A 13,715-nucleotide genomic window follows, 5' to 3' on the forward strand; every position below is an offset into this window, starting at 1 on the left:
CAAGAAAATGGCCAATTTATGACAACTAGATAAGACCACTTGTTTCCTCACTTCCAAGGCAAAGTTAAAAATCTATTTTTTACTAACCTTGGGCTTCTTCCAGCCCCTTGCAGCCATCTTAGTCGCTCGCCGCAGCCCCAGTGGTCCTCTGTGTCCCCGCTGTCCGCCCACAATGATGGCGACCTGCTGGCTGGGTTGGCTCTTCAGTGCCTGTGTGTCCGTGTCATCTGGCATGTACTGTGCCTGCGCAGTAGATGTGTGCAGGCACAGTATGCACCAAATGAAGTGGGCACGGATGGCCGTGCAGGTGCAGAAGAGCCGACCCCGCCAGTGGGTTGCCTCGGAAGTCCTCTAAACATCACATGACACAAACTAAGGAGGAGACATCATACATTGTTCAAACATAATCTGTCATAAATTAGCTAGCATCTCTGTGAGACCCTTCTGATGTTGTAATTAAGGCATCCAATGACATTTATTTATGTTTTCAGAACAATGTATCTCATTTTAATGTCTAGTGTATATAAGCTGTGTGTTCTAAATGTCAGTATACAGGAATCAAGTCTGAGGAAGGCTTCATAGCCTAAAGCTTTCGCCTGCTCTTCTAACTTAGCCAATAAATGGTGGAGTGCGGTAAGATCGATGTGTGGTGGTACAATTTCTCTTGCCTTATTATCACCAGCATGATCTTAAATTGAGGCCATTGTCTGGAATAAAACAAGTTTATCTTTACCTTCCCTGCGTGCCCGCACTGTAAGCCAGCTTGACTGTTGATCGAGTAGCTAATTAGCGGCAACAGGACTCTTCAACACGGCAGTATCCACCTCCCTCATGTCTATGCTCCCTTCTGTAGCTGGAGAGTGTGTGGGCAATGAGGTGAACACATGGCTGCTGTCACTTCGGAAATCGCCACCTGTCCTGGAGATACCACCTAGGAAGCCTCAGCACTCCATTCCTGATTGTGAGCCTGATCCCCGTTGTAATGCCGATTTATGCTTCCTATCGAAACATGCTGAAATCGGATCTGGGCATGTGCACCAGCACTTGAGCTCAGTTTGCCTGATATCCTTCCGCCGGCTTGTCGATACTAACTACTACTAAGCATCCCATAGAAGCAGGTTAGGAGAGGTTGTAGGTTAGTGTTAGGAGTAGAAAAGGGAGGTTAGCGTTAGGAGAACAGATGGGAGGGTTAGTGTTAGGATAGGAGAGGGGGTAGAGTTAGGGTTACGAGGGAAGAAGGGTGAGTAAGTTAGGCAGACCGGTAGCACATACCGATAAAATTGCATATTTAGACACCTTGACTAATCGATTGACGCTACCAGATTAGACCAGGTAGTAAATTTCGACAAAGTAGGACAACTCGGCACTACAATTCCCCAGCCTGATCGCTCTACTTTGTCTTTGGAGTATATCCAACTCCTGTCTTCCTTAGCCAATAAATGGTATCATCCTGATTCAAAACTTCTTTCTTTTACTGATGGCTAACACGGTACAACACCCTACGGCTGAATTTACTGAAGGAAAAAGATGACCGGAGTTTGATCACCATAAAATCACTAGTGGAAGAACACATCTAAGCTTTATCGTAAAACATTGCTTAGTGCAAGATAAAGGCATGGACAATCAGCATCCACTAGCCAATCCATTATTCATAGAAATAACCTAAGTAAAGTAAATTCTGATTGGTTGCTACAGGTGACGGTGCTTTTCATTGAGCAGTAGAAAGTACAGAATGCATATGTCTTGTTTCTTATCTTCTTTGGAAATGAAAGACACCCCCAGGATGTGCAGAAAGCGAAATATCAATTTTAATCTGTACTTGTCAATGCAGTAGTGTCAACAGGGTCTTAAACGTGTCATTATTGTAATTCTATTACAGTCATGTACCATCTATTCACAGGATGTCAGCACCACCATATAACATAGCATGCCAGTGATCAATATACAGCTGATTGATCACAGGAGACTGTGCGGCTTGCCGTAGCCTAGTGCTCATTTATATCACTTAGAACAGCTAACCCATTGGCAGCTAATTTTATCATTGCTTGTGTCTACCTCATTGACGTCATTTCGCATTACAAGCTCCTGGCACGTCACTCATGGGACCAGTTCATTGGAGTGGCAGCGCTGCATGAGAAGGATTATTTTTAAACAAGCCCTCTGATGGCAGTCAGCCTTATTTACATTAGATTTAGCTTGTAGCCTCGTCTTGACTAGTGATGTGTGTGGGAATGTAGCTTGCAGCGTTTGCTCTGAAAGAGAGAAACATGGATTTCTCTAGTGCTCTTGCGTACCACAGAGGGTTACTTGGTGGCAGCTTATGTGTGCATTCTGTTAATCCATGTTGCTAGATTCTATTATTTATGTCAGGGGAATTAGGAGGAATGAAGGTAATGTTAGTCACCAAATGAGGACAGTTCTCTGAGAAAGCTTTGGGTCATTTCTGTTTCCGGGCCCCTCCCCTTTTTGTTCCCGTATTATAAGCTTGTTTCATCTACCTGGTGCTGACTGAGTTATGAATTAAATATACAGCAGGAGAAATGCACTTAACCACTTCTCCACAGGCAGATTTTAAAGGTAAGTTTTACTGAGAGAAATGTGGAGGCTGCCGCTGCTGGTATATTTGTCAGAAACTGTTAATATTACCAAAGAATGGAGGTGAAGGTCGGCACTGCAGACATCAATATTTATTCATCGTAAGCAATTTGCAACAGCATAATTCAAACATGAAGTGAGCTTGTATAGCAATCAAAACATAGATGCACGTACCGGTTCTGGTGGGCAGTCATTGGGGTGGTGGGAGCAGGGCCCAAATAGCCTGACGGACGTTTTACGCCAAACAGTGCTTCTACTGATGCTTACTCCAGTAAGGTAGGTAAGCCTCTGTAGAATCGCTGTACAGTGTTGTGTGGAGCTTTTAATGAATTAAAAACAAGCAAAATGTTTACATATTTTTACCAAACATGCTTCAAGTCACTAAGCCTTGATCGGTAAGACCAGGGGCGCCTCTGGCCATTTTGTTACTCCAGGCAAGGAAACCTGTGGTACCCCCGCCCTCTCCATGAAAATATTCGCAATGCAGCAGCTTTTCACCAGAAAATAATCGCATTACAGTAGTGGTTCAGTGCAATACTACGAGCCGCCGATCTACCGCCACTATACCACTGTGTCCAATTGTAAAAAATGAACTGCTTGAGTGTACTTTTGGTACATTTTTGCCATGGATTGATTGAAATTCTGATCGATGTGGGGGATGATAATCGCCATATTCGATCATTTTGAAAGAATCTGTCTGTAAAAATGAATGCATGTATTAACAGCTATAGGCTAGGGTTACTAATAACAAGATTGGGTGATTCAATTGTAAGGGTAAGATAGGGGGGCAAAGTAGAGAGTAACAAGGAACATTTATAATTACTTTTCTCCTGGCGGACTCAGTGATGACTCGCTCAGTAGGCAGTAGCAGTGTTAGGGAGTCTTGCCCAAGGTCTCCTACTGAATAGGTGCTGGTTTACTGAGTAGAAAGAAGCAGAGATTTGAACCCAGATTGCCTGTGACAGAGGCAGAGCCCTTAACAACTACACCATCCAGAGAGAGGATAAAAAGACAGCCAGCACTAGGGGAAAAGGGGGGGGGGGGGGACAAAGGTGAATAAGGGAGAGAGGAGGAGTGGAGAGAGACTGAGAATAGCCTGAAATGGAGCAGAGAGCTTATCTGTATTGCAGCCACATAACACAGAGGCGACTTGCCTGTAATGTGACTCCTGCCAATCTCTCACACAAGCTGCGGCAGTCCACATGAAGTCTAGGGACAGTCTTTTCAACCTGTGTAATACCTTATCTAGCTGACCATATCCAGTCTTTACAATGATGAGAAAGCAGACAGAGTTTTTTTTCTAAGGACACTGTAGGAGGCAAGCCTCTCTTCTGCATCATGCTGTGTACATTTACCAGCTTGCCATCAAATTGTTCATTTATTTCCCTCAACCAGCTTAGTGCTTCAAATTGCCTTATACACTGTACCGGCAGCCTGGGGGAAAATCTCCCTCCTTCCTCCTGGCAAGTCCATTCTGGAATGCACACAAAGACACCATCCTCCTCTTCTTTTCAAGTCATAAGGAGGGGCGGGCAGGACAGGAGTCACACAGACACACTCTAGATCCCGAGATAACACTAACATTAGGGAATGCCATACAAAGTGTTGTAGACAAAATATTTGTAGATTCCTTATTTGAGGCTGAGCAGCAGAGGCTTTCATTAGAACTTTTTATCTCTGTTCCCTAAGTTATCAGTCTCTAAGGATGGGAAAAATAAACTTTTTTTTCCCTCAAAGCGCCCTGCCATAATTCTGCGCTCTAGGAAATTAGCTTATTAGCTGGTCTCTAGAGGCGCCTCTGGGTAAGTCTCGCCAGCTGTGGAGCAGGTCAGGTAGAAAGCTGTGTCTCTTCTCACAAGTGGTGTTTTTCTGTCCAGCGCATCCCTGTCATTTTTTTAGGTGTGTTGCAACCATACAGATATGCATATCTAAAGTGATACAAAGAAAGCCTTCTAAAATGTCCCCTTCCCCTGCTCTGCATTCTGAAGCCTGGCTCTCTCTGAGTATCGGACCAAATGGGGTGAGAAGCTGGCCTGTGTGGTTTTCCCTATTGGCTCTGCGGCTCTCCCTATTGGCTGTCTGCTACATCTGTCAATGATACCGCATGGAGAGTGTGAGTTAGCGACTGGTCAGAGCTGAAGATAAATACCAAACACTTTTACTTGATTTACTGAATGCTTTAATCTTTGAATTAACATTTCTTGAGGTATTTACCACACTAGTCTGCATTTTACCTTAGTAGTCTGTAATTTTACTTTTCAGTGCGGTAATAGGTGTAGTAAATTGGCATTCGGCAAGGTGATCTGTAAAATCAGGTGTTCATTACATTACCGAATGTAATGCTTAGGGAATTGAGGCCATAATCATTTTAATAACATTTATTTTCATAACCATGTGATAAGTATATCACATGGTCCAGCTATCAAAGTAGCGTGTGTGACATCATGCAGTAGGCGGGGGAGCGGTGTGCACAAAGGAATCACACAATGCTGGGGGGTTAGTTGATCCACCAGGTGGATCGATTGTGCATCGGGGATGGGGCGCATCTGTACACATGCTTGATTATGGGCAGCACAGTGACGTAGTGGTTAGCGCTCTCGCCTTGCAGCGATGGGTCCCCGGCAGGGGCATAACTAGAAATCACTGGGTCCCCCTGTGGAAATTTGGATGCTCCTTCACCCCCAAGGTGCCAAATAGTCGTAATGGGGCATCGTTTCACCATAAAATAATCGTAATGTGTGCAGCATTTCACCAGATATTAATCGTAAAGTGGGCAGCATTTCACCAGAAAATAATCACAATGTGTGTAATATTTCACCAGAAAATAATTGCAGTGTGGGCAGAATTTCACCAGAAAATAATCGCAATGTGGGCAGCATTTCAACATAAAATAATCACAATGTGTGCAACATTTCACCAGAAAATAATCGCAGTGTGGGCAGAATTTCACCAGAAAATAATCGCAATGTGGGCAGCATTTCACCATAAAATAATCGCAGTGTGGGCAGAATTTCACCAGAAAATAATCGCAATGTGGGCAGCATTTCAGCAGAAAAAAATCACAATGTGGGCAGCATTTCAGCAGAAAACAATCGCAATGTCTGCAGCATTTTAGCAGAAAATAATCGTACAGTGGGCAGCATAACATCATAAAATAATCGCAATGTGTGCAGCATTTCAGCATAAAATAATCGCAATGTGGGCAGCATTTCACCTGCAAAAAGAATAATTTACTCACCTGGCAGAAGCCTCATCTCCTGACCGGCCTCTGGCGCGCAGCTCCCCCGATGATCCGCCTGCTCAAATGTCCCGCATTGAAATTAATAGAAGGACTACGGGGAGATGGCGTCCGAAGCCCTGTACTGGAGACACAAATAGTCTCCAGTGCAGGGCTTCGGATGCCATCTTCCCGTAGCCCTGCTCTAGTTCCTGGAAGAGTCCCGCAGGCAGAGGTGAGCTGCGGGTAGCTGAGACTGGTGCGGCGTCTATTAGATGCCGCTGCCAGTTCAACACTTTAGGGATCCCTCAAACGAGCGGCAGCCCTCCCCCATCACACGGCGCTTCTTCTCCTGCCCCCATTAAAACGGCCCTGGGCAGGCCCCAGAGCTGCCCCGGGCCCCCCTGCAGCTGAAGGGGTTGCATCCCCTATAGTTACGCCCCTGGTCCCCACATCCCAGCCAGGCCAACATCTGCAAGGAGTTTGTATGTTCTCCCTGTGTCTGCATGGGTTTACTTTGGGCGCTCCGGTTTCCTCCCACATCCCAAAAACATACAGATAAGTTAATTGGCTTCCCCCTAAATTGGCCCTAGACTATGATAAATACACTACACGATGAGGTGGTGATAATTGGCTGCCTCAGCTGACTTGAATCAAGCGCTTGTACAAGCTTTAATACTTTTAGCCACAGACTCTGAACAAGCATGCAGATTAGATGTTTCTGACAAAAAAATCTGACAAGATTAGCTGCATGCTTTTTCCAGGTGTGTAATTCAGACTCTACCGATGCCAAATTGATTATCAGGACTGTTAGGCAATTGGTATTGTTTAAAAGGAAATAAATGGTAGTCTCCATATCCCACTCACTTCTGGATCCCTTTAGGCTAAGTTCACACTGGCATTGTATTCCCTGTAGCAGTAGGAATGCAAGTAATGAAACAGGAATGCAGCGCACCATGTTATCGCACCATGTGTTGCATACAGTGAAGCATACAGTCAATGAAAAGTATGCTTTACTGCTAGCACGTGCGTTTTGCAGTAACCCATTGCATGCATAGGTGGTGAATTGCACTGCAGTAAGCCACTTTTACAAAGCAGCCGTTATGTTGCACTGCAACACACCACTGTGAACCTAGCCTCAAGGATGCTCTTAGTAGACCCATCTTATGCAAGTGCTGTGTGTCACTGTCTGGTGCACAAACGTTCTTCAGGCAGTGCATGACTGAATGGCTGATGCTGGGAGTTCTCCTCCGGGCATGATTGGGGGGAATCAATACCTAGACTCAATGTAATGTTTTTCAATATCATTTTATGTATGTTCCGGCCCCCCAGCAGTATGTTGACCTGGCCCTTGACCGAAAAAGTTTGGCAACCCCTGCACTACAGAATGTAGAGCCGTGTGACAGTGCTGTGCGGTGATTGATTGGTTGGTTGAGATGACAGCTGCAGCACAAAAACATTTTGATATACAGGATCTTCTCAAAAAATTAGCATATTGTGATAAAGTTCATTATTTTCTGTAATGTACTGATAAACATTAGACTTTCATATATTTTAGATTAATTACACACAACTGAAGTAGTTCAAGCCTTTTATTGTTTTTCTTATTGATGATTTTGGCATACAGCTCATGAAAACCCAAATTTCCTATCTCAAAAAATTTGCATATTTCATCCGACCAATAAAAGAAAAGTGTTTTTAAAACAAAAAAGTCAACCTTCAAATAATTATGTTCAGTTATGCACTCAATACTTGGTCGGGAATCCTTTTGCAGAAATGACTGCTTCAATGCGGCGTGGCATGGAGGCAATCAGCCTGTGGCACTGCTCAGGTGTTCTGGAGGCCCAGGATGCTTCGATAGCGGCCTTAAGCTCATCCAGAGTGTTGGGTCTTGCGTCTCTCAACTTTCTCTTTACAATATCCCACAGATTCTCTATGGGGTTCAGGTCAGGAGAGTTGGCAGGCCAATTGAGCACAGTAATACCATGGTCAGTAAACCATTTACCAGTGGTTTTGGCACTATGAGCAGGTGCCAGGTCGTGCTGAAAAATGAAATCTTCATCTCCATAAAGCTTTTCAGCAGATGGAAGCATGAAGTGCTCCAAAATCTCCTGATAGCTAGCTGCACTGACCAGTGTTGCTCGGATACCCCCCAATCACGGATCCGCATGCGGCCGTGATTATTGGAGCCGCATCCGTATCAACCCGTGATCGGGTCCCGTATTTTTTTCCGCAACCGGCTCGACCCGTCTTTACCCGTGATCAATATTGTAAAATCCGTGAAGTCGTGTCGTGGTCAGACGGAACCCATAATGTTTAATGCGTATCGCCATGCTGCCATGCGTAGAAATGTACGTGTTAAAAAAAACTGAGATTGCGCATGCGCATGCATAGCAATAGGCCATGCGACTCACTAACTGCGCATGCGCATCTGTATCAGTTAGCCATGCGGATATAAAATCCGCATGTATGTATGTGTCGTATTGATCAATGCGTAACAGTGGGTACCCGTACTCACTAACTGCGCATGCGCATGCGTATCAGTAGGCCATGCGGACATAAAAATCCGCATGTAGCCTCCCCTCTATCACGGCCGCATCAAGGCCGTGATTACGGGTCGTGACCCGTCTTTTTGTACGCATGCCGTGATCCGGATTTGACGCGATGTCGTGATCCATGCCGATCACGGCATCCTGGTCACGGCCTTCGTGATGCGGAAAAATGGCCGTGAATCACGCGTACCCGTGATCACGACCATTCGTGAGAGCACCACTGGCACTGACTCTGCCCTTGATAAAACACAGTGGACCAACACCAGCAGCTGACATGGCACCCAGACCATCACTGACTGTGGGTACTTGACACTGGACTTCAGGCATTTTGGCATTTCTCTCCCCCCAGTCTTCCTTCAGACTCTGGCACCTTGATTTCCGAATGACATGTAAAAGTTGCTTTCATCCGAAAAAAGTACTTTGGACCACTGAGCAACAGTCCAGTGCTGCTTCTCTGTAGCCCAGGTCAGGCGCTTCTGCCGCTATTTCTGGTTTAAAAGTGGGTTCATGCTTCCATCTGCTGAAAAGCTTTATGGAGATGAAGATTTCATTTTTCAGCATGACCTGGCACCTGCTCACAGTGCCAAAACCACTGGTAAATGGTTTACTGACCATGGTATTACTATGCTCAATTGGCCTGCCAACTCTCCTGACCTGAACCCCATAGAGAATCTGTGGGATATTGTGAAGAGAAAGTTGAGAGACGCAAGACCCAACACTCTGGATGAGCTTAAGGCCGCTATTGAAGCATCCTGGGCCTCCATAACTCCTGAGCAGTGCCACAGGCTGATTGCCTCCATGCCACGCCGCAGTGAAGCAGTCATTTCTGCAAAAGGATTCCCGACCAAGTATTGAGTGCATAACTGAACATAATTATTTGAAGGTTGACTTTTTTTGTTTTAAAACACTTTTCTTTTATTGGTCGGATGAAATATGCAAATTTTTTGAGATAGGAAATTTGGGTTTTCATGAACTGTATGCCAAAATCATCAATAAGAAAAACAATAAAAGACTTGAACTACTTCAGTTGTGTGTAATGAATCTAAACTATATGAAAGTCTAATGTTTATCGGTACATTACAGAAAATAATGAACTTTATCACAATATGCTAATTTTTTTAGAAGATCCTGTAGCCCTCCACGGGCTGTCTCCTCCATACATCTCCTCACTAATCTCAAGATATTGTCCCTCCCGCAACCTCCGCTCCTCCCAAGAAATTCTCCTGGCCTCTAAGCTGATCACCTCCTCTCATGCTCGCATCCAGGACTTTACACGAGCATCACCCCTTATCTGGAACTCTCTTCCATAGCCTGTACGTCATGCTCCAAACCTGGGCATCTTCAAACGCACTTTTAAAACACACCTTTTCAGACAAGCTTATAACATTCTATAGCCCTTATTACTTATCTGTCACATTGTGATCAGAGGCAAAGGGTCACTGCCTCATCCATCCTCCACCCCCTTACCTAGTGTGTGTCCCACTACCCATTAGAGTGTAAGCTCGCAAGGGCAGGGTCATCCTCCTAATGTGTACTGTTTTGTAACAATATTTGTGCTGCTTGGAACTCTGCTGTACATTTGTTAGTTGTATCTATGTTCCCCTTGTCATCTTATTGTACTTTGTAAAGCGCTGCGGAATATGTTGGCGCTATATAAATAAAAAATAATAATAATAATAATAGCATCCTCACTCCTAACACTGCACATTTATTTTTAACAGCCAGTTCATAAAAATGCAGTACGTGCGCCCTCTAGTGTTTCTATAATGTTCTGCAAGACTGTAGTTGTTAATGTTTAGTTTTTTTCTCACAGCTGGGAAAACTGGGTCATAACATTTCCAAAACAAGTAGATTTCATTCGGTGTTTTGAGAAAGCAGTTAGTAGGTATTAAAATTGGTCCAAATTAGGACACTGTGATTATCCCTCTCTAACTGAGAGGGATATGGATGTTTTGTTTTAAACAATACCAGTTGATTGTCAGTCCTGCTGATCCCTTTGGCTGTAGCAGTGGCTGAATGACACACTTGAAACAAGCATGCAGCTAATCCAGTCTGACTTCAGTCAGAGCATCTGATCTGCATGCTTGTTGAGGGGCTGTGGCTAAAAGTATTAGAGACACAGGATCAGCAGGAGAGTCAGGCAACTGGTATTATTTTAAAAGGAAAAATCTACAGTATATCCATCTCAGTTTAGGTTCCCTTTAAGTGACAGGATTGAGTATGATGGATAACATAGGCTAGTATACAATGGAGTTGCAATAGAGGGTGCAGAGGTTGTGACAATACCAGAGATCCTTGACCAAAGGGACCCCCTAGGGCACTTCTTCAACTGCTGTATTCTTTATTGGGGCTTTGCTGGTCATGATCATTTCTATATGTACTTTGAATAGTGGTAATCATTAAACTGTTCCCCTCCCCTATTTCTCTCCTCTCTGACACAGCGGATGTCTTTGGCATGTGTTTTTGCTGGAGGCAACCTCTTTAGTCCTGTCAGATGCAGCTCTGCGGAAAGTTTGTGTCTGAGAATTCCAAAGCCAGTGAAAATAACGCCTGGTCTCCCAGAATGCTCTGGGTGGAGAATTCCACATAGCTAAACAGCCTGGGCCATATGCAATTCTCTTTTTCTCCTGAGTTTTCTCCTAGGTGATATTTTTAAACTTATCAATAAACTACCTTTTAAGCCACCAGAAAGCAAGAAAACACTCAAAATAATGTTATAGTACTGTTTCATTTATTTTTTGGTACTTTTTTTAGCTGTAAAGTGATGAGAAGTTATTTTATATCGAAGATGAAAAATTATCTCCCAGGAGAAAACTGAAAATGTGAATTGCATATGGCCCCCTACGTTAAGCACCACTGGGAGTACATACCAGTATACAGCAATATATAGCTATAGGAAGTGTTTCTGATGCTGAAACGAGGAAAATTACCATAAAAGTGTGTATCCTGAATAATTTACTGCATTCTACTTTATATCACTAAAGTATCTCTTTAAGTAACTAAATAGCGTGTGATAAGTGTTGTAGGATTGTGTTTATCCACAATAAATGTACTGGCTACTGGCATCCACATCTGCTAGAGAAAGGCGGTAGTGACTGAGTCAACTGGAACAGCACACCCAGCAGATGCAGGCCCCAGAGTGTGAAGCCGATGGATTCCTTAAAGGGAACCCGAGGCAGCAAATTTACCTTAAAATAGAACACACCGCCTGATCCGGGTGGGGGGAGGGAGGGAGGTTTGTGGCCAAATCAGGTAGCCGCAATCCTCACCACTCTCTGCCACTCCTGTGGCCAGCAGTCATTAAGTTTCATTTTCGTGACCCCAGGAGTCACAACGCTGGAAGCACTGCTCTGTGTGGCTCACACAGAGCAGCGTGCAAGGAGATGGGGAGCGGCCGGAGAGAGACAGAGCTGTCCAATGGCAGCTAGTTAAGGGAATTATGAACGCTCCCAGTGGGCGTTTTGCAAGAGTTCTTTAACTGCTGCGACCCCCATACCCCTTGAGATTGGAGACAAGCTGAATGTCGGCAATTTCGGGGAGTCACAGCACCGGCGGTGGGGGGAGGGGGGGGGGACAGAGAACTGTGCATAAGGGACAAAGAGGCATGTCATGGTGCAGGGAACAGCCTCTGTGTCCCATCTTCCCCTCCTGCACCGCCTCGGGCACACTTTAAGTCAGTCTGCAGCATACATTTTATAGTTTTTAAACTGGTGTAAATAAACTGGAAAACAGAAATACTTACCTATGGGTAATTTCCTTTCCTGGCAGGCTGGCACATATGCACTGCTATGTTAAGCAGCAACCCTACTTTGTTGTGATCCTCCACTGGATAACATTACAGAAACACAAATGCAAACCTTTTAAGTCTGTTGTTTGGACTCGGACAACCTTTAATATGTTGGTGCGCTATCCATCAAAGAAGACACACATTTTAAAAAAATCAAACACCCCTCTTACTACTTTGGAGTGGATCCAGGGCCAAACTGAAACTCACCCAATTACAAAGACACTTGTAAACATGGTGTATTGCAGGTATGGCCGCGCACGTTAAAAAAGGGCGCCGGGAAAAAAGGGCGCAGGGTTTTAAACGATAAGCATGAATAACGTTTAAAAAAATTGTGCTATATTTCGTTTAAAAATAATGTTTTATAAAGTTATAAATAATTAAATAATGTGTATGAAATCGGCAATTGTAAAAATGTTAATCTTCCCTGTTTAAAAAGTGAAATTTATAATAACGTTTTATAAAACATTAATAAGAATGTTACTAAAGCTATACCTAACCCTACTCTCACACAGAACCCTCCCTGTACCTACCCCTAACCCCTAGACCCCCCTGGTGGTGCCTAAACCTAAGACCCCCCTGGTGGTGCCTAAACCTAAGACCCCCCTGGTGGTGCCTAAACCTAAGACCCCCCCTGGTGGTGCCTAAACCTAAGACCCCCCTGGTGGTGCCTAAACCTAAGACCCCCCCTGGTGGTGCCTAAACCTAAGACCCCCCTGGTGGTGCCTAAACCTAAGACCCCCCTGGTGGTGCCTAACCCTAAGACCCCCCTGGTGGTGCCTAAACCTAAGACCCCCCTGCTGGTGCCTAAACCTAAGACCCCCCTGGTGGTGCCTAAACCTAAGACCCCCCTGTGATAAGCATTAATAATGTTTTAAAAAAATATTGTGCGGTTTTTCGTTTAAAAATAATGTTTAAAAAAATATTGTACTGTTTTTCGTTTAAAAATAATGTTGAAAAAATTATAAATCATTAAACAATGTGTAATCATGAGAAGCAGTTATAAAACATTAAAAGTCTCCGGGCGTCCCTTTTAAAACGTTATTTTTCTCCGGCGCCCTTTTTTCCTGTTGGGCGCCCATTAAACGATATTTATTATGGGAGTGAATGGCGGCGCCCTTTTTGTCCACCTGCATCATGAGCCCAAATTTCCTGCCACCGGTATGGCCTATTACCTGACCATAAATTCTGATAGACTTCTCAGTCTTGGATGGGTCTTGACTTGCTGTTAATACTGTTGGGAGTTCCCTGGGGCTCCAAACACCCTCATGTTATTTCTACTGCATAAACTGGCAATTACAATGTGGCAGAAATCCAAAATCACTTGGGTAATGTTAAGTGAATAAGTTATCAGCAGTGGCGTAGCAAAGGAGCTGTGGGCCCCGATGCAAGTTTTACAATGGGGCCCCCCAAAGCACTCTATACGTAACAATTGATACGACGCACCAAAACCTGCCAAGGGCAACTACAGTGTCAGAGGTGCAAGAAAAGGATGGGAAACAGTTTGTTAAGGATTACCACTATTCAAAGTATCTATTGAAGTGATTATTATGAGCACAGAACCAAT

Source organism: Hyperolius riggenbachi, chromosome 2 (genome assembly GCF_040937935.1).
Source record: "Hyperolius riggenbachi isolate aHypRig1 chromosome 2, aHypRig1.pri, whole genome shotgun sequence".
Lineage (NCBI taxonomy): Eukaryota > Metazoa > Chordata > Amphibia > Anura > Hyperoliidae > Hyperolius > Hyperolius riggenbachi.